Raw genomic sequence first — 23,326 nt, 5'->3', positions numbered from 1 at the left:
GTTCATTACTGTAATTTCGCATCTTACGTTTAATACAGTAGTTTAAAATGCTTGTGGGAGCATCTTTGTCGCACCTGAGAGTTAGTATGAAAAGAGGGCTGCCAGGTGTAGTGACATGAAATTTAAAAGAAGAGAGAGAGCCAACAGCACCCGGTGTTCCCAGGCGGTCACCCATCCAAGTACTAACCGGGCCCGATGTTGCTTAACTTCGGTGATCGGACGAGAACCGGTGTATTCAACATGGTATGGCCGTTGGCGTCCTTATACTGTAGCTGCACGGCAGAAGAATGCTTCGCCTCTCCTTCCAACACACGCAATCGCCATTTTCGGTGGCACATTTGACGCAAAGCACGTCCTTCCTCCTCGACACTCGCGGGAGACGCACCTTGTTATTGTCAACCAGCGCAGGTCTTGCGCGCGGCCGGGCGGCGGGTGGACTGCGCGGGGTGTGTCAGTGTCCTGCTGGACCGAGGGAAGCGTTCTCACCTGCCTGACACGCGTCGCGCTTCCAGATATTTGCGTAATTCGCATGGTGCATTCTCGGCTGTCCCCTTCCGTCCCGACTTGTCCCGACTTTGCTCGACTGCCGCTCGCTGCCGCTCGGGTCGTGGTCCATATGACAGCACAAGCACGAGAAACAACTGCGAGACTGGCGCCGGACTGACCGGCGTGTGCGAGGCGCCGTGTGCGGCCGTTCGGAGCTACTAGAGCAGTGCTGTTCCGTGCAATGCCGTGGAAAGGTGCGAAAACACGGACACAAGACACAGGCGGTTCGACAAAGCATCCATTTCTTCTAGCGGCGAAAGATAAATTTTTGTTTACAAATTTGCATTTGTACACTGCTACAAAACTATAAGCCCTGGCGTATTTCAGAACAGTCCTGTCGTGTCATACTCTTGTTATTTCTAGAGACACTTTGTCTGACTTCATTTTTTGGCTACCCCTGCCAGCCCTCTTTTCCAGAGTACCCAGGCGGTCACCGATCCGAATACTAACGATGTTGCTTATCGTCGGTGATCGTACCAGAACAGTTGATTTTCTGTTTTTTTAGTTTTTTATTTAATTATTTAGTTTTTTGGAATTTAGCGCTCCTACAAAACAGTAGGCTCTGACGCATTTCAAGTGCACATCTGTCGATTCGCAGTGTTTCGTTACTTTCAAGGAGTTCCTACCACCCTTCCTTCGCGCATTCTTGCTCAAACTGAGTTCATTACTGTAATTTCGCATCTTACGTTTAATACAGTAGTTTAAAATGCTTGTGGGAGCATCTTTGTCGCACCTGAGAGTTAGTATGAAAAGAGGGCTGCCAGGTGTAGTGACATGAAATTTAAAAGAAGAGAGAGAGCCAACAGCACCCGGTGTTCCCAGGCGGTCACCCATCCAAGTACTAACCGGGCCCGATGTTGCTTAACTTCGGTGATCGGACGAGAACCGGTGTATTCAACATGGTATGGCCGTTGGCGTCCTTATACTGTAGCTGCACGGCAGAAGAATGCTTCGCCTCTCCTTCCAACACACGCAATCGCCATTTTCGGTGGCACATTTGACGCAAAGCACGTCCTTCCTCCTCGACACTCGCGGGAGACGCACCTTGTTATTGTCAACCAGCGCAGGTCTTGCGCGCGGCCGGGCGGCGGGTGGACTGCGCGGGGTGTGTCAGTGTCCTGCTGGACCGAGGGAAGCGTTCTCACCTGCCTGACACGCGTCGCGCTTCCAGATATTTGCGTAATTCGCATGGTGCATTCTCGGCTGTCCCCTTCCGTCCCGACTTGTCCCGACTTTGCTCGACTGCCGCTCGCTGCCGCTCGGGTCGTGGTCCATATGACAGCACAAGCACGAGAAACAACTGCGAGACTGGCGCCGGACTGACCGGCGTGTGCGAGGCGCCGTGTGCGGCCGTTCGGAGCTACTAGAGCAGTGCTGTTCCGTGCAATGCCGTGGAAAGGTGCGAAAACACGGACACAAGACACAGGCGGTTCGACAAAGCATCCATTTCTTCTAGCGGCGAAAGATAAATTTTTGTTTACAAATTTGCATTTGTACACTGCTACAAAACTATAAGCCCTGGCGTATTTCAGAACAGTCCTGTCGTGTCATACTCTTGTTATTTCTAGAGACACTTTGTCTTTTTTTTAAAAGAAGAGAGAGAGCCAACAGCACCCGGTGTTCCCAGGCGGTCACCCATCCAAGTACTAACCGGGCCCGATGTTGCTTAACTTCGGTGATCGGACGAGAACCGGTGTATTCAACATGGTATGGCCGTTGGCGTCCTTATACTGTAGCTGCACGGCAGAAGAATGCTTCGCCTCTCCTTCCAACACACGCAATCGCCATTTTCGGTGGCACATTTGACGCAAAGCACGTCCTTCCTCCTCGACACTCGCGGGAGACGCACCTTGTTATTGTCAACCAGCGCAGGTCTTGCGCGCGGCCGGGCGGCGGGTGGACTGCGCGGGGTGTGTCAGTGTCCTGCTGGACCGAGGGAAGCGTTCTCACCTGCCTGACACGCGTCGCGCTTCCAGATATTTGCGTAATTCGCATGTAGCTGCACGGCAGAAGAATGCTTCGCCTCTCCTTCCAACACACGCAATCGCCATTTTCGGTGGCACATTTGACGCAAAGCACGTCCTTCCTCCTCGACACTCGCGGGAGACGCACCTTGTTATTGTCAACCAGCGCAGGTCTTGCGCGCGGCCGGGCGGCGGGTGGACTGCGCGGGGTGTGTCAGTGTCCTGCTGGACCGAGGGAAGCGTTCTCACCTGCCTGACACGCGTCGCGCTTCCAGATATTTGCGTAATTCGCATGGTGCATTCTCGGCTGTCCCCTTCCGTCCCGACTTGTCCCGACTTTGCTCGACTGCCGCTCGCTGCCGCTCGGGTCGTGGTCCATATGACAGCACAAGCACGAGAAACAACTGCGAGACTGGCGCCGGACTGACCGGCGTGTGCGAGGCGCCGTGTGCGGCCGTTCGGAGCTACTAGAGCAGTGCTGTTCCGTGCAATGCCGTGGAAAGGTGCGAAAACACGGACACAAGACACAGGCGGTTCGACAAAGCATCCATTTCTTCTAGCGGCGAAAGATAAATTTTTGTTTACAAATTTGCATTTGTACACTGCTACAAAACTATAAGCCCTGGCGTATTTCAGAACAGTCCTGTCGTGTCATACTCTTGTTATTTCTAGAGACACTTTGTCTTTTTTTTAAAAGAAGAGAGAGAGCCAACAGCACCCGGTGTTCCCAGGCGGTCACCCATCCAAGTACTAACCGGGCCCGATGTTGCTTAACTTCGGTGATCGGACGAGAACCGGTGTATTCAACATGGTATGGCCGTTGGCGTCCTTATACTGTAGCTGCACGGCAGAAGAATGCTTCGCCTCTCCTTCCAACACACGCAATCGCCATTTTCGGTGGCACATTTGACGCAAAGCACGTCCTTCCTCCTCGACACTCGCGGGAGACGCACCTTGTTATTGTCAACCAGCGCAGGTCTTGCGCGCGGCCGGGCGGCGGGTGGACTGCGCGGGGTGTGTCAGTGTCCTGCTGGACCGAGGGAAGCGTTCTCACCTGCCTGACACGCGTCGCGCTTCCAGATATTTGCGTAATTCGCATGTAGCTGCACGGCAGAAGAATGCTTCGCCTCTCCTTCCAACACACGCAATCGCCATTTTCGGTGGCACATTTGACGCAAAGCACGTCCTTCCTCCTCGACACTCGCGGGAGACGCACCTTGTTATTGTCAACCAGCGCAGGTCTTGCGCGCGGCCGGGCGGCGGGTGGACTGCGCGGGGTGTGTCAGTGTCCTGCTGGACCGAGGGAAGCGTTCTCACCTGCCTGACACGCGTCGCGCTTCCAGATATTTGCGTAATTCGCATGGTGCATTCTCGGCTGTCCCCTTCCGTCCCGACTTGTCCCGACTTTGCTCGACTGCCGCTCGCTGCCGCTCGGGTCGTGGTCCATATGACAGCACAAGCACGAGAAACAACTGCGAGACTGGCGCCGGACTGACCGGCGTGTGCGAGGCGCCGTGTGCGGCCGTTCGGAGCTACTAGAGCAGTGCTGTTCCGTGCAATGCCGTGGAAAGGTGCGAAAACACGGACACAAGACACAGGCGGTTCGACAAAGCATCCATTTCTTCTAGCGGCGAAAGATAAATTTTTGTTTACAAATTTGCATTTGTACACTGCTACAAAACTATAAGCCCTGGCGTATTTCAGAACAGTCCTGTCGTGTCATACTCTTGTTATTTCTAGAGACACTTTGTCTGACTTCATTTTTTGGCTACCCCTGCCAGCCCTCTTTTCCAGAGTACCCAGGCGGTCACCGATCCGAATACTAACGATGTTGCTTATCGTCGGTGATCGTACCAGAACAGTTGATTTTCTGTTTTTTTAGTTTTTTATTTAATTATTTAGTTTTTTGGAATTTAGCGCTCCTACAAAACAGTAGGCTCTGACGCATTTCAAGTGCACATCTGTCGATTCGCAGTGTTTCGTTACTTTCAAGGAGTTCCTACCACCCTTCCTTCGCGCATTCTTGCTCAAACTGAGTTCATTACTGTAATTTCGCATCTTACGTTTAATACAGTAGTTTAAAATGCTTGTGGGAGCATCTTTGTCGCACCTGAGAGTTAGTATGAAAAGAGGGCTGCCAGGTGTAGTGACATGAAATTTAAAAGAAGAGAGAGAGCCAACAGCACCCGGTGTTCCCAGGCGGTCACCCATCCAAGTACTAACCGGGCCCGATGTTGCTTAACTTCGGTGATCGGACGAGAACCGGTGTATTCAACATGGTATGGCCGTTGGCGTCCTTATACTGTAGCTGCACGGCAGAAGAATGCTTCGCCTCTCCTTCCAACACACGCAATCGCCATTTTCGGTGGCACATTTGACGCAAAGCACGTCCTTCCTCCTCGACACTCGCGGGAGACGCACCTTGTTATTGTCAACCAGCGCAGGTCTTGCGCGCGGCCGGGCGGCGGGTGGACTGCGCGGGGTGTGTCAGTGTCCTGCTGGACCGAGGGAAGCGTTCTCACCTGCCTGACACGCGTCGCGCTTCCAGATATTTGCGTAATTCGCATGGTGCATTCTCGGCTGTCCCCTTCCGTCCCGACTTGTCCCGACTTTGCTCGACTGCCGCTCGCTGCCGCTCGGGTCGTGGTCCATATGACAGCACAAGCACGAGAAACAACTGCGAGACTGGCGCCGGACTGACCGGCGTGTGCGAGGCGCCGTGTGCGGCCGTTCGGAGCTACTAGAGCAGTGCTGTTCCGTGCAATGCCGTGGAAAGGTGCGAAAACACGGACACAAGACACAGGCGGTTCGACAAAGCATCCATTTCTTCTAGCGGCGAAAGATAAATTTTTGTTTACAAATTTGCATTTGTACACTGCTACAAAACTATAAGCCCTGGCGTATTTCAGAACAGTCCTGTCGTGTCATACTCTTGTTATTTCTAGAGACACTTTGTCTGACTTCATTTTTTGGCTACCCCTGCCAGCCCTCTTTTCCAGAGTACCCAGGCGGTCACCGATCCGAATACTAACGATGTTGCTTATCGTCGGTGATCGTACCAGAACAGTTGATTTTCTGTTTTTTTAGTTTTTTATTTAATTATTTAGTTTTTTGGAATTTAGCGCTCCTACAAAACAGTAGGCTCTGACGCATTTCAAGTGCACATCTGTCGATTCGCAGTGTTTCGTTACTTTCAAGGAGTTCCTACCACCCTTCCTTCGCGCATTCTTGCTCAAACTGAGTTCATTACTGTAATTTCGCATCTTACGTTTAATACAGTAGTTTAAAATGCTTGTGGGAGCATCTTTGTCGCACCTGAGAGTTAGTATGAAAAGAGGGCTGCCAGGTGTAGTGACATGAAATTTAAAAGAAGAGAGAGAGCCAACAGCACCCGGTGTTCCCAGGCGGTCACCCATCCAAGTACTAACCGGGCCCGATGTTGCTTAACTTCGGTGATCGGACGAGAACCGGTGTATTCAACATGGTATGGCCGTTGGCGTCCTTATACTGTAGCTGCACGGCAGAAGAATGCTTCGCCTCTCCTTCCAACACACGCAATCGCCATTTTCGGTGGCACATTTGACGCAAAGCACGTCCTTCCTCCTCGACACTCGCGGGAGACGCACCTTGTTATTGTCAACCAGCGCAGGTCTTGCGCGCGGCCGGGCGGCGGGTGGACTGCGCGGGGTGTGTCAGTGTCCTGCTGGACCGAGGGAAGCGTTCTCACCTGCCTGACACGCGTCGCGCTTCCAGATATTTGCGTAATTCGCATGGTGCATTCTCGGCTGTCCCCTTCCGTCCCGACTTGTCCCGACTTTGCTCGACTGCCGCTCGCTGCCGCTCGGGTCGTGGTCCATATGACAGCACAAGCACGAGAAACAACTGCGAGACTGGCGCCGGACTGACCGGCGTGTGCGAGGCGCCGTGTGCGGCCGTTCGGAGCTACTAGAGCAGTGCTGTTCCGTGCAATGCCGTGGAAAGGTGCGAAAACACGGACACAAGACACAGGCGGTTCGACAAAGCATCCATTTCTTCTAGCGGCGAAAGATAAATTTTTGTTTACAAATTTGCATTTGTACACTGCTACAAAACTATAAGCCCTGGCGTATTTCAGAACAGTCCTGTCGTGTCATACTCTTGTTATTTCTAGAGACACTTTGTCTTTTTTTTAAAAGAAGAGAGAGAGCCAACAGCACCCGGTGTTCCCAGGCGGTCACCCATCCAAGTACTAACCGGGCCCGATGTTGCTTAACTTCGGTGATCGGACGAGAACCGGTGTATTCAACATGGTATGGCCGTTGGCGTCCTTATACTGTAGCTGCACGGCAGAAGAATGCTTCGCCTCTCCTTCCAACACACGCAATCGCCATTTTCGGTGGCACATTTGACGCAAAGCACGTCCTTCCTCCTCGACACTCGCGGGAGACGCACCTTGTTATTGTCAACCAGCGCAGGTCTTGCGCGCGGCCGGGCGGCGGGTGGACTGCGCGGGGTGTGTCAGTGTCCTGCTGGACCGAGGGAAGCGTTCTCACCTGCCTGACACGCGTCGCGCTTCCAGATATTTGCGTAATTCGCATGTAGCTGCACGGCAGAAGAATGCTTCGCCTCTCCTTCCAACACACGCAATCGCCATTTTCGGTGGCACATTTGACGCAAAGCACGTCCTTCCTCCTCGACACTCGCGGGAGACGCACCTTGTTATTGTCAACCAGCGCAGGTCTTGCGCGCGGCCGGGCGGCGGGTGGACTGCGCGGGGTGTGTCAGTGTCCTGCTGGACCGAGGGAAGCGTTCTCACCTGCCTGACACGCGTCGCGCTTCCAGATATTTGCGTAATTCGCATGGTGCATTCTCGGCTGTCCCCTTCCGTCCCGACTTGTCCCGACTTTGCTCGACTGCCGCTCGCTGCCGCTCGGGTCGTGGTCCATATGACAGCACAAGCACGAGAAACAACTGCGAGACTGGCGCCGGACTGACCGGCGTGTGCGAGGCGCCGTGTGCGGCCGTTCGGAGCTACTAGAGCAGTGCTGTTCCGTGCAATGCCGTGGAAAGGTGCGAAAACACGGACACAAGACACAGGCGGTTCGACAAAGCATCCATTTCTTCTAGCGGCGAAAGATAAATTTTTGTTTACAAATTTGCATTTGTACACTGCTACAAAACTATAAGCCCTGGCGTATTTCAGAACAGTCCTGTCGTGTCATACTCTTGTTATTTCTAGAGACACTTTGTCTTTTTTTTAAAAGAAGAGAGAGAGCCAACAGCACCCGGTGTTCCCAGGCGGTCACCCATCCAAGTACTAACCGGGCCCGATGTTGCTTAACTTCGGTGATCGGACGAGAACCGGTGTATTCAACATGGTATGGCCGTTGGCGTCCTTATACTGTAGCTGCACGGCAGAAGAATGCTTCGCCTCTCCTTCCAACACACGCAATCGCCATTTTCGGTGGCACATTTGACGCAAAGCACGTCCTTCCTCCTCGACACTCGCGGGAGACGCACCTTGTTATTGTCAACCAGCGCAGGTCTTGCGCGCGGCCGGGCGGCGGGTGGACTGCGCGGGGTGTGTCAGTGTCCTGCTGGACCGAGGGAAGCGTTCTCACCTGCCTGACACGCGTCGCGCTTCCAGATATTTGCGTAATTCGCATGTAGCTGCACGGCAGAAGAATGCTTCGCCTCTCCTTCCAACACACGCAATCGCCATTTTCGGTGGCACATTTGACGCAAAGCACGTCCTTCCTCCTCGACACTCGCGGGAGACGCACCTTGTTATTGTCAACCAGCGCAGGTCTTGCGCGCGGCCGGGCGGCGGGTGGACTGCGCGGGGTGTGTCAGTGTCCTGCTGGACCGAGGGAAGCGTTCTCACCTGCCTGACACGCGTCGCGCTTCCAGATATTTGCGTAATTCGCATGGTGCATTCTCGGCTGTCCCCTTCCGTCCCGACTTGTCCCGACTTTGCTCGACTGCCGCTCGCTGCCGCTCGGGTCGTGGTCCATATGACAGCACAAGCACGAGAAACAACTGCGAGACTGGCGCCGGACTGACCGGCGTGTGCGAGGCGCCGTGTGCGGCCGTTCGGAGCTACTAGAGCAGTGCTGTTCCGTGCAATGCCGTGGAAAGGTGCGAAAACACGGACACAAGACACAGGCGGTTCGACAAAGCATCCATTTCTTCTAGCGGCGAAAGATAAATTTTTGTTTACAAATTTGCATTTGTACACTGCTACAAAACTATAAGCCCTGGCGTATTTCAGAACAGTCCTGTCGTGTCATACTCTTGTTATTTCTAGAGACACTTTGTCTGACTTCATTTTTTGGCTACCCCTGCCAGCCCTCTTTTCCAGAGTACCCAGGCGGTCACCGATCCGAATACTAACGATGTTGCTTATCGTCGGTGATCGTACCAGAACAGTTGATTTTCTGTTTTTTTAGTTTTTTATTTAATTATTTAGTTTTTTGGAATTTAGCGCTCCTACAAAACAGTAGGCTCTGACGCATTTCAAGTGCACATCTGTCGATTCGCAGTGTTTCGTTACTTTCAAGGAGTTCCTACCACCCTTCCTTCGCGCATTCTTGCTCAAACTGAGTTCATTACTGTAATTTCGCATCTTACGTTTAATACAGTAGTTTAAAATGCTTGTGGGAGCATCTTTGTCGCACCTGAGAGTTAGTATGAAAAGAGGGCTGCCAGGTGTAGTGACATGAAATTTAAAAGAAGAGAGAGAGCCAACAGCACCCGGTGTTCCCAGGCGGTCACCCATCCAAGTACTAACCGGGCCCGATGTTGCTTAACTTCGGTGATCGGACGAGAACCGGTGTATTCAACATGGTATGGCCGTTGGCGTCCTTATACTGTAGCTGCACGGCAGAAGAATGCTTCGCCTCTCCTTCCAACACACGCAATCGCCATTTTCGGTGGCACATTTGACGCAAAGCACGTCCTTCCTCCTCGACACTCGCGGGAGACGCACCTTGTTATTGTCAACCAGCGCAGGTCTTGCGCGCGGCCGGGCGGCGGGTGGACTGCGCGGGGTGTGTCAGTGTCCTGCTGGACCGAGGGAAGCGTTCTCACCTGCCTGACACGCGTCGCGCTTCCAGATATTTGCGTAATTCGCATGGTGCATTCTCGGCTGTCCCCTTCCGTCCCGACTTGTCCCGACTTTGCTCGACTGCCGCTCGCTGCCGCTCGGGTCGTGGTCCATATGACAGCACAAGCACGAGAAACAACTGCGAGACTGGCGCCGGACTGACCGGCGTGTGCGAGGCGCCGTGTGCGGCCGTTCGGAGCTACTAGAGCAGTGCTGTTCCGTGCAATGCCGTGGAAAGGTACGAAAACACGGACACAAGACACAGGCGGTTCGACAAAGCATCCATTTCTTCTAGCGGCGAAAGATAAATTTTTGTTTACAAATTTGCATTTGTACACTGCTACAAAACTATAAGCCCTGGCGTATTTCAGAACAGTCCTGTCGTGTCATACTCTTGTTATTTCTAGAGACACTTTGTCTGACTTCATTTTTTGGCTACCCCTGCCAGCCCTCTTTTCCAGAGTACCCAGGCGGTCACCGATCCGAATACTAACGATGTTGCTTATCGTCGGTGATCGTACCAGAACAGTTGATTTTCTGTTTTTTTAGTTTTTTATTTAATTATTTAGTTTTTTGGAATTTAGCGCTCCTACAAAACAGTAGGCTCTGACGCATTTCAAGTGCACATCTGTCGATTCGCAGTGTTTCGTTACTTTCAAGGAGTTCCTACCACCCTTCCTTCGCGCATTCTTGCTCAAACTGAGTTCATTACTGTAATTTCGCATCTTACGTTTAATACAGTAGTTTAAAATGCTTGTGGGAGCATCTTTGTCGCACCTGAGAGTTAGTATGAAAAGAGGGCTGCCAGGTGTAGTGACATGAAATTTAAAAGAAGAGAGAGAGCCAACAGCACCCGGTGTTCCCAGGCGGTCACCCATCCAAGTACTAACCGGGCCCGATGTTGCTTAACTTCGGTGATCGGACGAGAACCGGTGTATTCAACATGGTATGGCCGTTGGCGTCCTTATACTGTAGCTGCACGGCAGAAGAATGCTTCGCCTCTCCTTCCAACACACGCAATCGCCATTTTCGGTGGCACATTTGACGCAAAGCACGTCCTTCCTCCTCGACACTCGCGGGAGACGCACCTTGTTATTGTCAACCAGCGCAGGTCTTGCGCGCGGCCGGGCGGCGGGTGGACTGCGCGGGGTGTGTCAGTGTCCTGCTGGACCGAGGGAAGCGTTCTCACCTGCCTGACACGCGTCGCGCTTCCAGATATTTGCGTAATTCGCATGGTGCATTCTCGGCTGTCCCCTTCCGTCCCGACTTGTCCCGACTTTGCTCGACTGCCGCTCGCTGCCGCTCGGGTCGTGGTCCATATGACAGCACAAGCACGAGAAACAACTGCGAGACTGGCGCCGGACTGACCGGCGTGTGCGAGGCGCCGTGTGCGGCCGTTCGGAGCTACTAGAGCAGTGCTGTTCCGTGCAATGCCGTGGAAAGGTGCGAAAACACGGACACAAGACACAGGCGGTTCGACAAAGCATCCATTTCTTCTAGCGGCGAAAGATAAATTTTTGTTTACAAATTTGCATTTGTACACTGCTACAAAACTATAAGCCCTGGCGTATTTCAGAACAGTCCTGTCGTGTCATACTCTTGTTATTTCTAGAGACACTTTGTCTTTTTTTTAAAAGAAGAGAGAGAGCCAACAGCACCCGGTGTTCCCAGGCGGTCACCCATCCAAGTACTAACCGGGCCCGATGTTGCTTAACTTCGGTGATCGGACGAGAACCGGTGTATTCAACATGGTATGGCCGTTGGCGTCCTTATACTGTAGCTGCACGGCAGAAGAATGCTTCGCCTCTCCTTCCAACACACGCAATCGCCATTTTCGGTGGCACATTTGACGCAAAGCACGTCCTTCCTCCTCGACACTCGCGGGAGACGCACCTTGTTATTGTCAACCAGCGCAGGTCTTGCGCGCGGCCGGGCGGCGGGTGGACTGCGCGGGGTGTGTCAGTGTCCTGCTGGACCGAGGGAAGCGTTCTCACCTGCCTGACACGCGTCGCGCTTCCAGATATTTGCGTAATTCGCATGTAGCTGCACGGCAGAAGAATGCTTCGCCTCTCCTTCCAACACACGCAATCGCCATTTTCGGTGGCACATTTGACGCAAAGCACGTCCTTCCTCCTCGACACTCGCGGGAGACGCACCTTGTTATTGTCAACCAGCGCAGGTCTTGCGCGCGGCCGGGCGGCGGGTGGACTGCGCGGGGTGTGTCAGTGTCCTGCTGGACCGAGGGAAGCGTTCTCACCTGCCTGACACGCGTCGCGCTTCCAGATATTTGCGTAATTCGCATGGTGCATTCTCGGCTGTCCCCTTCCGTCCCGACTTGTCCCGACTTTGCTCGACTGCCGCTCGCTGCCGCTCGGGTCGTGGTCCATATGACAGCACAAGCACGAGAAACAACTGCGAGACTGGCGCCGGACTGACCGGCGTGTGCGAGGCGCCGTGTGCGGCCGTTCGGAGCTACTAGAGCAGTGCTGTTCCGTGCAATGCCGTGGAAAGGTGCGAAAACACGGACACAAGACACAGGCGGTTCGACAAAGCATCCATTTCTTCTAGCGGCGAAAGATAAATTTTTGTTTACAAATTTGCATTTGTACACTGCTACAAAACTATAAGCCCTGGCGTATTTCAGAACAGTCCTGTCGTGTCATACTCTTGTTATTTCTAGAGACACTTTGTCTTTTTTTTAAAAGAAGAGAGAGAGCCAACAGCACCCGGTGTTCCCAGGCGGTCACCCATCCAAGTACTAACCGGGCCCGATGTTGCTTAACTTCGGTGATCGGACGAGAACCGGTGTATTCAACATGGTATGGCCGTTGGCGTCCTTATACTGTAGCTGCACGGCAGAAGAATGCTTCGCCTCTCCTTCCAACACACGCAATCGCCATTTTCGGTGGCACATTTGACGCAAAGCACGTCCTTCCTCCTCGACACTCGCGGGAGACGCACCTTGTTATTGTCAACCAGCGCAGGTCTTGCGCGCGGCCGGGCGGCGGGTGGACTGCGCGGGGTGTGTCAGTGTCCTGCTGGACCGAGGGAAGCGTTCTCACCTGCCTGACACGCGTCGCGCTTCCAGATATTTGCGTAATTCGCATGTAGCTGCACGGCAGAAGAATGCTTCGCCTCTCCTTCCAACACACGCAATCGCCATTTTCGGTGGCACATTTGACGCAAAGCACGTCCTTCCTCCTCGACACTCGCGGGAGACGCACCTTGTTATTGTCAACCAGCGCAGGTCTTGCGCGCGGCCGGGCGGCGGGTGGACTGCGCGGGGTGTGTCAGTGTCCTGCTGGACCGAGGGAAGCGTTCTCACCTGCCTGACACGCGTCGCGCTTCCAGATATTTGCGTAATTCGCATGGTGCATTCTCGGCTGTCCCCTTCCGTCCCGACTTGTCCCGACTTTGCTCGACTGCCGCTCGCTGCCGCTCGGGTCGTGGTCCATATGACAGCACAAGCACGAGAAACAACTGCGAGACTGGCGCCGGACTGACCGGCGTGTGCGAGGCGCCGTGTGCGGCCGTTCGGAGCTACTAGAGCAGTGCTGTTCCGTGCAATGCCGTGGAAAGGTGCGAAAACACGGACACAAGACACAGGCGGTTCGACAAAGCATCCATTTCTTCTAGCGGCGAAAGATAAATTTTTGTTTACAAATTTGCATTTGTACACTGCTACAAAACTATAAGCCCTGGCGTATTTCAGAACAGTCCTGTCGTGTCATACTCTTGTTATTTCTAGAGACACTTTGTCTTTTTTTTAAAAGAAGAGAGAGAGCCAACAGCACCCGGTGTTCCCAGGCGGTCACCCATCCAAGTACTAACCGGGCCCGATGTTGCTTAACTTCGGTGATCGGACGAGAACCGGTGTATTCAACATGGTATGGCCGTTGGCGTCCTTATACTGTAGCTGCACGGCAGAAGAATGCTTCGCCTCTCCTTCCAACACACGCAATCGCCATTTTCGGTGGCACATTTGACGCAAAGCACGTCCTTCCTCCTCGACACTCGCGGGAGACGCACCTTGTTATTGTCAACCAGCGCAGGTCTTGCGCGCGGCCGGGCGGCGGGTGGACTGCGCGGGGTGTGTCAGTGTCCTGCTGGACCGAGGGAAGCGTTCTCACCTGCCTGACACGCGTCGCGCTTCCAGATATTTGCGTAATTCGCATGTAGCTGCACGGCAGAAGAATGCTTCGCCTCTCCTTCCAACACACGCAATCGCCATTTTCGGTGGCACATTTGACGCAAAGCACGTCCTTCCTCCTCGACACTCGCGGGAGACGCACCTTGTTATTGTCAACCAGCGCAGGTCTTGCGCGCGGCCGGGCGGCGGGTGGACTGCGCGGGGTGTGTCAGTGTCCTGCTGGACCGAGGGAAGCGTTCTCACCTGCCTGACACGCGTCGCGCTTCCAGATATTTGCGTAATTCGCATGGTGCATTCTCGGCTGTCCCCTTCCGTCCCGACTTGTCCCGACTTTGCTCGACTGCCGCTCGCTGCCGCTCGGGTCGTGGTCCATATGACAGCACAAGCACGAGAAACAACTGCGAGACTGGCGCCGGACTGACCGGCGTGTGCGAGGCGCCGTGTGCGGCCGTTCGGAGCTACTAGAGCAGTGCTGTTCCGTGCAATGCCGTGGAAAGGTGCGAAAACACGGACACAAGACACAGGCGGTTCGACAAAGCATCCATTTCTTCTAGCGGCGAAAGATAAATTTTTGTTTACAAATTTGCATTTGTACACTGCTACAAAACTATAAGCCCTGGCGTATTTCAGAACAGTCCTGTCGTGTCATACTCTTGTTATTTCTAGAGACACTTTGTCTTTTTTTTAAAAGAAGAGAGAGAGCCAACAGCACCCGGTGTTCCCAGGCGGTCACCCATCCAAGTACTAACCGGGCCCGATGTTGCTTAACTTCGGTGATCGGACGAGAACCGGTGTATTCAACATGGTATGGCCGTTGGCGTCCTTATACTGTAGCTGCACGGCAGAAGAATGCTTCGCCTCTCCTTCCAACACACGCAATCGCCATTTTCGGTGGCACATTTGACGCAAAGCACGTCCTTCCTCCTCGACACTCGCGGGAGACGCACCTTGTTATTGTCAACCAGCGCAGGTCTTGCGCGCGGCCGGGCGGCGGGTGGACTGCGCGGGGTGTGTCAGTGTCCTGCTGGACCGAGGGAAGCGTTCTCACCTGCCTGACACGCGTCGCGCTTCCAGATATTTGCGTAATTCGCATGTAGCTGCACGGCAGAAGAATGCTTCGCCTCTCCTTCCAACACACGCAATCGCCATTTTCGGTGGCACATTTGACGCAAAGCACGTCCTTCCTCCTCGACACTCGCGGGAGACGCACCTTGTTATTGTCAACCAGCGCAGGTCTTGCGCGCGGCCGGGCGGCGGGTGGACTGCGCGGGGTGTGTCAGTGTCCTGCTGGACCGAGGGAAGCGTTCTCACCTGCCTGACACGCGTCGCGCTTCCAGATATTTGCGTAATTCGCATGGTGCATTCTCGGCTGTCCCCTTCCGTCCCGACTTGTCCCGACTTTGCTCGACTGCCGCTCGCTGCCGCTCGGGTCGTGGTCCATATGACAGCACAAGCACGAGAAACAACTGCGAGACTGGCGCCGGACTGACCGGCGTGTGCGAGGCGCCGTGTGCGGCCGTTCGGAGCTACTAGAGCAGTGCTGTTCCGTGCAATGCCGTGGAAAGGTGCGAAAACACGGACACAAGACACAGGCGGTTCGACAAAGCATCCATTTCTTCTAGCGGCGAAAGATAAATTTTTGTTTACAAATTTGCATTTGTACACTGCTACAAAACTATAAGCCCTGGCGTATTTCAGAACAGTCCTGTCGTGTCATACTCTTGTTATTTCTAGAGACACTTTGTCTGACTTCATTTTTTGGCTACCCCTGCCAGCCCTCTTTTCCAGAGTACCCAGGCGGTCACCGATCCGAATACTAACGATGTTGCTTATCGTCGGTGATCGTACCAGAACAGTTGATTTTCTGTTTTTTTAGTTTTTTATTTAATTATTTAGTTTTTTGGAATTTAGCGCTCCTACAAAACAGTAGGCTCTGACGCATTTCAAGTGCACATCTGTCGATTCGCAGTGTTTCGTTACTTTCAAGGAGTTCCTACCACCCTTCCTTCGCGCATTCTTGCTCAAACTGAGTTCATTACTGTAATTTCGCATCTTACGTTTAATACAGTAGTTTAAAATGCTTGTGGGAGCATCTTTGTCGCACCTGAGAGTTAGTATGAAAAGAGGGCTGCCAGGTGTAGTGACATGAAATTTAAAAGAAGAGAGAGAGCCAACAGCACCCGGTGTTCCCAGGCGGTCACCCATCCAAGTACTAACCGGGCCCGATGTTGCTTAACTTCGGTGATCGGACGAGAACCGGTGTATTCAACATGGTATGGCCGTTGGCGTCCTTATACTGTAGCTGCACGGCAGAAGAATGCTTCGCCTCTCCTTCCAACACACGCAATCGCCATTTTCGGTGGCACATTTGACGCAAAGCACGTCCTTCCTCCTCGACACTCGCGGGAGACGCACCTTGTTATTGTCAACCAGCGCAGGTCTTGCGCGCGGCCGGGCGGCGGGTGGACTGCGCGGGGTGTGTCAGTGTCCTGCTGGACCGAGGGAAGCGTTCTCACCTGCCTGACACGCGTCGCGCTTCCAGATATTTGCGTAATTCGCATGGTGCATTCTCGGCTGTCCCCTTCCGTCCCGACTTGTCCCGACTTTGCTCGACTGCCGCTCGCTGCCGCTCGGGTCGTGGTCCATATGACAGCACAAGCACGAGAAACAACTGCGAGACTGGCGCCGGACTGACCGGCGTGTGCGAGGCGCCGTGTGCGGCCGTTCGGAGCTACTAGAGCAGTGCTGTTCCGTGCAATGCCGTGGAAAGGTGCGAAAACACGGACACAAGACACAGGCGGTTCGACAAAGCATCCATTTCTTCTAGCGGCGAAAGATAAATTTTTGTTTACAAATTTGCATTTGTACACTGCTACAAAACTATAAGCCCTGGCGTATTTCAGAACAGTCCTGTCGTGTCATACTCTTGTTATTTCTAGAGACACTTTGTCTGACTTCATTTTTTGGCTACCCCTGCCAGCCCTCTTTTCCAGAGTACCCAGGCGGTCACCGATCCGAATACTAACGATGTTGCTTATCGTCGGTGATCGTACCAGAACAGTTGATTTTCTGTTTTTTTAGTTTTTTATTTAATTATTTAGTTTTTTGGAATTTAGCGCTCCTACAAAACAGTAGGCTCTGACGCATTTCAAGTGCACATCTGTCGATTCGCAGTGTTTCGTTACTTTCAAGGAGTTCCTACCACCCTTCCTTCGCGCATTCTTGCTCAAACTGAGTTCATTACTGTAATTTCGCATCTTACGTTTAATACAGTAGTTTAAAATGCTTGTGGGAGCATCTTTGTCGCACCTGAGAGTTAGTATGAAAAGAGGGCTGCCAGGTGTAGTGACATGAAATTTAAAAGAAGAGAGAGAGCCAACAGCACCCGGTGTTCCCAGGCGGTCACCCATCCAAGTACTAACCGGGCCCGATGTTGCTTAACTTCGGTGATCGGATGAGAACCGGTGTATTCAACATGGTATGGCCGTTGGCGTCCTTATACTGTAGCTGCACGGCAGAAGAATGCTTCGCCTCTCCTTCCAACACACGCAATCGCCATTTTCGGTGGCACATTTGACGCAAAGCACGTCCTTCCTCCTCGACACTCGCGGGAGACGCACCTTGTTATTGTCAACCAGCGCAGGTCTTGCGCGCGGCCGGGCGGCGGGTGGACTGCGCGGGGTGTGTCAGTGTCCTGCTGGACCGAGGGAAGCGTTCTCACCTGCCTGACACGCGTCGCGCTTCCAGATATTTGCGTAATTCGCATGGTGCATTCTCGGCTGTCCCCTTCCGTCCCGACTTGTCCCGACTTTGCTCGACTGCCGCTCGCTGCCGCTCGGGTCGTGGTCCATATGACAGCACAAGCACGAGAAACAACTGCGAGACTGGCGCCGGACTGACCAGCGTGTGCGAGGCGCCGTGTGCGGCCGTTCGGAGCTACTAGAGCAGTGCTGTTCCGTGCAATGCCGTGGAAAGGTGCGAAAACACGGACACAAGACACAGGCGGTTCGACAAAGCATCCATTTCTTCTAGCGGCGAAAGATAAATTTTTGTTTACAAATTTGCATTTGTACACTGCTACAAAACTATAAGCCCTGGCGTATTTCAGAACAGTCCTGTCGTGTCATACTCTTGTTATTTCTAGAGACACTTTGTCTGACTTCATTTTTTGGCTACCCCTGCCAGCCCTCTTTTCCAGAGTACCCAGGCGGTCACCGATCCGAATACTAACGATGTTGCTTATCGTCGGTGATCGTACCAGAACAGTTGATTTTCTGTTTTTTTAGTTTTTTATTTAATTATTTAGTTTTTTGGAATTTAGCGCTCCTACAAAACAGTAGGCTCTGACGCATTTCAAGTGCACATCTGTCGATTCGCAGTGTTTCGTTACTTTCAAGGAGTTCCTACCACCCTTCCTTCGCGCATTCTTGCTCAAACTGAGTTCATTACTGTAATTTCGCATCTTACGTTTAATACAGTAGTTTAAAATGCTTGTGGGAGCATCTTTGTCGCACCTGAGAGTTAGTATGAAAAGAGGGCTGCCAGGTGTAGTGACATGAAATTTAAAAGAAGAGAGAGAGCCAACAGCACCCGGTGTTCCCAGGCGGTCACCCATCCAAGTACTAACCGGGCCCGATGTTGCTTAACTTCGGTGATCGGACGAGAACCGGTGTATTCAACATGGTATGGCCGTTGGCGTCCTTATACTGTAGCTGCACGGCAGAAGAATGCTTCGCCTCTCCTTCCAACACACGCAATCGCCATTTTCGGTGGCACATTTGACGCAAAGCACGTCCTTCCTCCTCGACACTCGCGGGAGACGCACCTTGTTATTGTCAACCAGCGCAGGTCTTGCGCGCGGCCGGGCGGCGGGTGGACTGCGCGGGGTGTGTCAGTGTCCTGCTGGACCGAGGAAAGCGTTCTCACCTGCCTGACACGCGTCGCGCTTCCAGATATTTGCGTAATTCGCATGGTGCATTCTCGGCTGTCCCCTTCCGTCCCGACTTGTCCCGACTTTGCTCGACTGCCGCTCGCTGCCGCTCGGGTCGTGGTCCATATGACAGCACAAGCACGAGAAACAACTGCGAGACTGGCGCCGGACTGACCGGCGTGTGCGAGGCGCCGTGTGCGGCCGTTCGGAGCTACTAGAGCAGTGCTGTTCCGTGCAATGCCGTGGAAAGGTGCGAAAACACGGACACAAGACACAGGCGGTTCGACAAAGCATCCATTTCTTCTAGCGGCGAAAGATAAATTTTTGTTTACAAATTTGCATTTGTACACTGCTACAAAACTATAAGCCCTGGCGTATTTCAGAACAGTCCTGTCGTGTCATACTCTTGTTATTTCTAGAGACACTTTGTCTGACTTCATTTTTTGGCTACCCCTGCCAGCCCTCTTTTCCAGAGTACCCAGGCGGTCACCGATCCGAATACTAACGATGTTGCTTATCGTCGGTGATCGTACCAGAACAGTTGATTTTCTGTTTTTTTAGTTTTTTATTTAATTATTTAGTTTTTTGGAATTTAGCGCTCCTACAAAACAGTAGGCTCTGACGCATTTCAAGTGCACATCTGTCGATTCGCAGTGTTTCGTTACTTTCAAGGAGTTCCTACCACCCTTCCTTCGCGCATTCTTGCTCAAACTGAGTTCATTACTGTAATTTCGCATCTTACGTTTAATACAGTAGTTTAAAATGCTTGTGGGAGCATCTTTGTCGCACCTGAGAGTTAGTATGAAAAGAGGGCTGCCAGGTGTAGTGACATGAAATTTAAAAGAAGAGAGAGAGCCAACAGCACCCGGTGTTCCCAGGCGGTCACCCATCCAAGTACTAACCGGGCCCGATGTTGCTTAACTTCGGTGATCGGACGAGAACCGGTGTATTCAACATGGTATGGCCGTTGGCGTCCTTATACTGTAGCTGCACGGCAGAAGAATGCTTCGCCTCTCCTTCCAACACACGCAATCGCCATTTTCGGTGGCACATTTGACGCAAAGCACGTCCTTCCTCCTCGACACTCGCGGGAGACGCACCTTGTTATTGTCAACCAGCGCAGGTCTTGCGCGCGGCCGGGCGGCGGGTGGACTGCGCGGGGTGTGTCAGTGTCCTGCTGGACCGAGGGAAGCGTTCTCACCTGCCTGACACGCGTCGCGCTTCCAGATATTTGCGTAATTCGCATGGTGCATTCTCGGCTGTCCCCTTCCGTCCCGACTTGTCCCGACTTTGCTCGACTGCCGCTCGCTGCCGCTCGGGTCGTGGTCCATATGACAGCACAAGCACGAGAAACAACTGCGAGACTGGCGCCGGACTGACCGGCGTGTGCGAGGCGCCGTGTGCGGCCGTTCGGAGCTACTAGAGCAGTGCTGTTCCGTGCAATGCCGTGGAAAGGTGCGAAAACACGGACACAAGACACAGGCGGTTCGACAAAGCATCCATTTCTTCTAGCGGCGAAAGATAAATTTTTGTTTACAAATTTGCATTTGTACACTGCTACAAAACTATAAGCCCTGGCGTATTTCAGAACAGTCCTGTCGTGTCATACTCTTGTTATTTCTAGAGACACTTTGTCTGACTTCATTTTTTGGCTACCCCTGCCAGCCCTCTTTTCCAGAGTACCCAGGCGGTCACCGATCCGAATACTAACGATGTTGCTTATCGTCGGTGATCGTACCAGAACAGTTGATTTTCTGTTTTTTTAGTTTTTTATTTAATTATTTAGTTTTTTGGAATTTAGCGCTCCTACAAAACAGTAGGCTCTGACGCATTTCAAGTGCACATCTGTCGATTCGCAGTGTTTCGTTACTTTCAAGGAGTTCCTACCACCCTTCCTTCGCGCATTCTTGCTCAAACTGAGTTCATTACTGTAATTTCGCATCTTACGTTTAATACAGTAGTTTAAAATGCTTGTGGGAGCATCTTTGTCGCACCTGAGAGTTAGTATGAAAAGAGGGCTGCCAGGTGTAGTGACATGAAATTTAAAAGAAGAGAGAGAGCCAACAGCACCCGGTGTTCCCAGGCGGTCACCCATCCAAGTACTAACCGGGCCCGATGTTGCTTAACTTCGGTGATCGGACGAGAACCGGTGTATTCAACATGGTATGGCCGTTGGCGTCCTTATACTGTAGCTGCACGGCAGAAGAATGCTTCGCCTCTCCTTCCAACACACGCAATCGCCATTTTCGGTGGCACATTTGACGCAAAGCACGTCCTTCCTCCTCGACACTCGCGGGAGACGCACCTTGTTATTGTCAACCAGCGCAGGTCTTGCGCGCGGCCGGGCGGCGGGTGGACTGCGCGGGGTGTGTCAGTGTCCTGCTGGACCGAGGGAAGCGTTCTCACCTGCCTGACACGCGTCGCGCTTCCAGATATTTGCGTAATTCGCATGGTGCATTCTCGGCTGTCCCCTTCCGTCCCGACTTGTCCCGACTTTGCTCGACTGCCGCTCGCTGCCGCTCGGGTCGTGGTCCATATGACAGCACAAGCACGAGAAACAACTGCGAGACTGGCGCCGGACTGACCGGCGTGTGCGAGGCGCCGTGTGCGGCCGTTCGGAGCTACTAGAGCAGTGCTGTTCCGTGCAATGCCGTGGAAAGGTGCGAAAACACGGACACAAGACACAGGCGGTTCGTCAAAGCATCCATTTCTTCTAGCGGCGAAAGATAAATTTTTGTTTACAAATTTGCATTTGTACACTGCTACAAAACTATAAGCCCTGGCGTATTTCAGAACAGTCCTGTCGTGTCATACTCTTGTTATTTCTAGAGACACTTTGTCTGACTTCATTTTTTGGCTACCCCTGCCAGCCCTCTTTTCCAGAGTACCCAGGCGGTCACCGATCCGAATACTAACGATGTTGCTTATCGTCGGTGATCGTACCAGAACAGTTGATTTTCTGTTTTTTTAGTTTTTTATTTAATTATTTAGTTTTTTGGAATTTAGCGCTCCTACAAAACAGTAGGCTCTGACGCATTTCAAGTGCACATCTGTCGATTCGCAGTGTTTCGTTACTTTCAAGGAGTTCCTACCACCCTTCCTTCGCGCATTCTTGCTCAAACTGAGTTCATTACTGTAATTTCGCATCTTACGTTTAATACAGTAGTTTAAAATGCTTGTGGGAGCATCTTTGTCGCACCTGAGAGTTAGTATGAAAAGAGGGCTGCCAGGTGTAGTGACATGAAATTTAAAAGAAGAGAGAGAGCCAACAGCACCCGGTGTTCCCAGGCGGTCACCCATCCAAGTACTAACCGGGCCCGATGTTGCTTAACTTCGGTGATCGGACGAGAACCGGTGTATTCAACATGGTATGGCCGTTGGCGTCCTTATACTGTAGCTGCACGGCAGAAGAATGCTTCGCCTCTCCTTCCAACACACGCAATCGCCATTTTCGGTGGCACATTTGACGCAAAGCACGTCCTTCCTCCTCGACACTCGCGGGAGACGCACCTTGTTATTGTCAACCAGCGCAGGTCTTGCGCGCGGCCGGGCGGCGGGTGGACTGCGCGGGGTGTGTCAGTGTCCTGCTGGACCGAGGGAAGCGTTCTCACCTGCCTGACACGCGTCGCGCTTCCAGATATTTGCGTAATTCGCATGGTGCATTCTCGGCTGTCCCCTTCCGTCCCGACTTGTCCCGACTTTGCTCGACTGCCGCTCGCTGCCGCTCGGGTCGTGGTCCATATGACAGCACAAGCACGAGAAACAACTGCGAGACTGGCGCCGGACTGACCGGCGTGTGCGAGGCGCCGTGTGCGGCCGTTCGGAGCTACTAGAGCAGTGCTGTTCCGTGCAATGCCGTGGAAAGGTGCGAAAACACGGACACAAGACACAGGCGGTTCGACAAAGCATCCATTTCTTCTAGCGGCGAAAGATAAATTTTTGTTTACAAATTTGCATTTGTACACTGCTACAAAACTATAAGCCCTGGCGTATTTCAGAACAGTCCTGTCGTGTCATACTCTTGTTATTTCTAGAGACACTTTGTCTGACTTCATTTTTTGGCTACCCCTGCCAGCCCTCTTTTCCAGAGTACCCAGGCGGTCACCGATCCGAATACTAACGATGTTGCTTATCGTCGGTGATCGTACCAGAACAGTTGATTTTCTGTTTTTTTAGTTTTTTATTTAATTATTTAGTTTTTTGGAATTTAGCGCTCCTACAAAACAGTAGGCTCTGACGCATTTCAAGTGCACATCTGTCGATTCGCAGTGTTTCGTTACTTTCAAGGAGTTCCTACCACCCTTCCTTCGCGCATTCTTGCTCAAACTGAGTTCATTACTGTAATTTCGCATCTTACGTTTAATACAGTAGTTTAAAATGCTTGTGGGAGCATCTTTGTCGCACCTGAGAGTTAGTATGAAAAGAGGGCTGCCAGGTGTAGTGACATGAAATTTAAAAGAAGAGAGAGAGCCAACAGCACCCGGTGTTCCCAGGCGGTCACCCATCCAAGTACTAACCGGGCCCGATGTTGCTTAACTTCGGTGATCGGACGAGAACCGGTGTATTCAACATGGTATGGCCGTTGGCGTCCTTATACTGTAGCTGCACGGCAGAAGAATGCTTCGCCTCTCCTTCCAACACACGCAATCGCC

General features: G+C 52.7%; 21 non-coding genes across 21 annotated transcripts; all 21 read right to left on the bottom strand.

Annotated features, from left to right (window-relative positions):
• Nucleotides 1-138: 138 nt before the first annotated feature.
• On the bottom strand, nt 139-257 carry LOC126318816 (5S ribosomal RNA). The gene has a single exon (XR_007557527.1). It is a non-coding gene; the product is annotated as a 5S ribosomal RNA (ribosomal RNA).
• A 1,086-nt stretch (nt 258-1,343) lies between these two features.
• Nucleotides 1,344-1,462, bottom strand: LOC126318815 (5S ribosomal RNA). Its single transcript, XR_007557526.1, has one exon. It is a non-coding gene; the product is annotated as a 5S ribosomal RNA (ribosomal RNA).
• A 686-nt stretch (nt 1,463-2,148) lies between these two features.
• Nucleotides 2,149-2,267, bottom strand: LOC126318814 (5S ribosomal RNA). The gene has a single exon (XR_007557525.1). It is a non-coding gene; the product is annotated as a 5S ribosomal RNA (ribosomal RNA).
• Nucleotides 2,268-3,216: 949 nt separating this feature from the next.
• On the bottom strand, nt 3,217-3,335 carry LOC126318813 (5S ribosomal RNA). The gene has a single exon (XR_007557524.1). It is a non-coding gene; the product is annotated as a 5S ribosomal RNA (ribosomal RNA).
• A 1,349-nt stretch (nt 3,336-4,684) lies between these two features.
• Nucleotides 4,685-4,803, bottom strand: LOC126318812 (5S ribosomal RNA). Its single transcript, XR_007557523.1, has one exon. It is a non-coding gene; the product is annotated as a 5S ribosomal RNA (ribosomal RNA).
• A 1,086-nt stretch (nt 4,804-5,889) lies between these two features.
• On the bottom strand, nt 5,890-6,008 carry LOC126318811 (5S ribosomal RNA). The gene has a single exon (XR_007557522.1). It is a non-coding gene; the product is annotated as a 5S ribosomal RNA (ribosomal RNA).
• Nucleotides 6,009-6,694: 686 nt separating this feature from the next.
• Nucleotides 6,695-6,813, bottom strand: LOC126318809 (5S ribosomal RNA). The gene has a single exon (XR_007557521.1). It is a non-coding gene; the product is annotated as a 5S ribosomal RNA (ribosomal RNA).
• A 949-nt stretch (nt 6,814-7,762) lies between these two features.
• LOC126318808 (5S ribosomal RNA) lies at nt 7,763-7,881 on the bottom strand. Its single transcript, XR_007557520.1, has one exon. It is a non-coding gene; the product is annotated as a 5S ribosomal RNA (ribosomal RNA).
• Nucleotides 7,882-9,230: 1,349 nt separating this feature from the next.
• LOC126318807 (5S ribosomal RNA) lies at nt 9,231-9,349 on the bottom strand. Its single transcript, XR_007557519.1, has one exon. It is a non-coding gene; the product is annotated as a 5S ribosomal RNA (ribosomal RNA).
• A 1,086-nt stretch (nt 9,350-10,435) lies between these two features.
• On the bottom strand, nt 10,436-10,554 carry LOC126318806 (5S ribosomal RNA). The gene has a single exon (XR_007557518.1). It is a non-coding gene; the product is annotated as a 5S ribosomal RNA (ribosomal RNA).
• Nucleotides 10,555-11,240: 686 nt separating this feature from the next.
• Nucleotides 11,241-11,359, bottom strand: LOC126318804 (5S ribosomal RNA). Its single transcript, XR_007557516.1, has one exon. It is a non-coding gene; the product is annotated as a 5S ribosomal RNA (ribosomal RNA).
• Nucleotides 11,360-12,308: 949 nt separating this feature from the next.
• On the bottom strand, nt 12,309-12,427 carry LOC126318803 (5S ribosomal RNA). The gene has a single exon (XR_007557515.1). It is a non-coding gene; the product is annotated as a 5S ribosomal RNA (ribosomal RNA).
• A 949-nt stretch (nt 12,428-13,376) lies between these two features.
• On the bottom strand, nt 13,377-13,495 carry LOC126318802 (5S ribosomal RNA). Its single transcript, XR_007557514.1, has one exon. It is a non-coding gene; the product is annotated as a 5S ribosomal RNA (ribosomal RNA).
• A 949-nt stretch (nt 13,496-14,444) lies between these two features.
• Nucleotides 14,445-14,563, bottom strand: LOC126318801 (5S ribosomal RNA). Its single transcript, XR_007557513.1, has one exon. It is a non-coding gene; the product is annotated as a 5S ribosomal RNA (ribosomal RNA).
• A 1,349-nt stretch (nt 14,564-15,912) lies between these two features.
• Nucleotides 15,913-16,031, bottom strand: LOC126318800 (5S ribosomal RNA). Its single transcript, XR_007557512.1, has one exon. It is a non-coding gene; the product is annotated as a 5S ribosomal RNA (ribosomal RNA).
• A 1,086-nt stretch (nt 16,032-17,117) lies between these two features.
• LOC126318762 (5S ribosomal RNA) lies at nt 17,118-17,236 on the bottom strand. Its single transcript, XR_007557478.1, has one exon. It is a non-coding gene; the product is annotated as a 5S ribosomal RNA (ribosomal RNA).
• A 1,086-nt stretch (nt 17,237-18,322) lies between these two features.
• Nucleotides 18,323-18,441, bottom strand: LOC126318798 (5S ribosomal RNA). Its single transcript, XR_007557511.1, has one exon. It is a non-coding gene; the product is annotated as a 5S ribosomal RNA (ribosomal RNA).
• Nucleotides 18,442-19,527: 1,086 nt separating this feature from the next.
• LOC126318797 (5S ribosomal RNA) lies at nt 19,528-19,646 on the bottom strand. The gene has a single exon (XR_007557510.1). It is a non-coding gene; the product is annotated as a 5S ribosomal RNA (ribosomal RNA).
• Nucleotides 19,647-20,732: 1,086 nt separating this feature from the next.
• On the bottom strand, nt 20,733-20,851 carry LOC126318796 (5S ribosomal RNA). The gene has a single exon (XR_007557509.1). It is a non-coding gene; the product is annotated as a 5S ribosomal RNA (ribosomal RNA).
• Nucleotides 20,852-21,937: 1,086 nt separating this feature from the next.
• On the bottom strand, nt 21,938-22,056 carry LOC126318795 (5S ribosomal RNA). Its single transcript, XR_007557508.1, has one exon. It is a non-coding gene; the product is annotated as a 5S ribosomal RNA (ribosomal RNA).
• Nucleotides 22,057-23,142: 1,086 nt separating this feature from the next.
• Nucleotides 23,143-23,261, bottom strand: LOC126318794 (5S ribosomal RNA). The gene has a single exon (XR_007557507.1). It is a non-coding gene; the product is annotated as a 5S ribosomal RNA (ribosomal RNA).
• Nucleotides 23,262-23,326: the final 65 nt, after the last annotated feature.

The sequence above is a fragment of the Schistocerca gregaria genome, unplaced genomic scaffold, assembly GCF_023897955.1.
Source record: "Schistocerca gregaria isolate iqSchGreg1 unplaced genomic scaffold, iqSchGreg1.2 ptg000684l, whole genome shotgun sequence".
Taxonomy (NCBI): Eukaryota; Metazoa; Arthropoda; class Insecta; order Orthoptera; family Acrididae; genus Schistocerca; species Schistocerca gregaria.
This window is presented reverse-complemented; position numbering and strand designations above follow the sequence as displayed.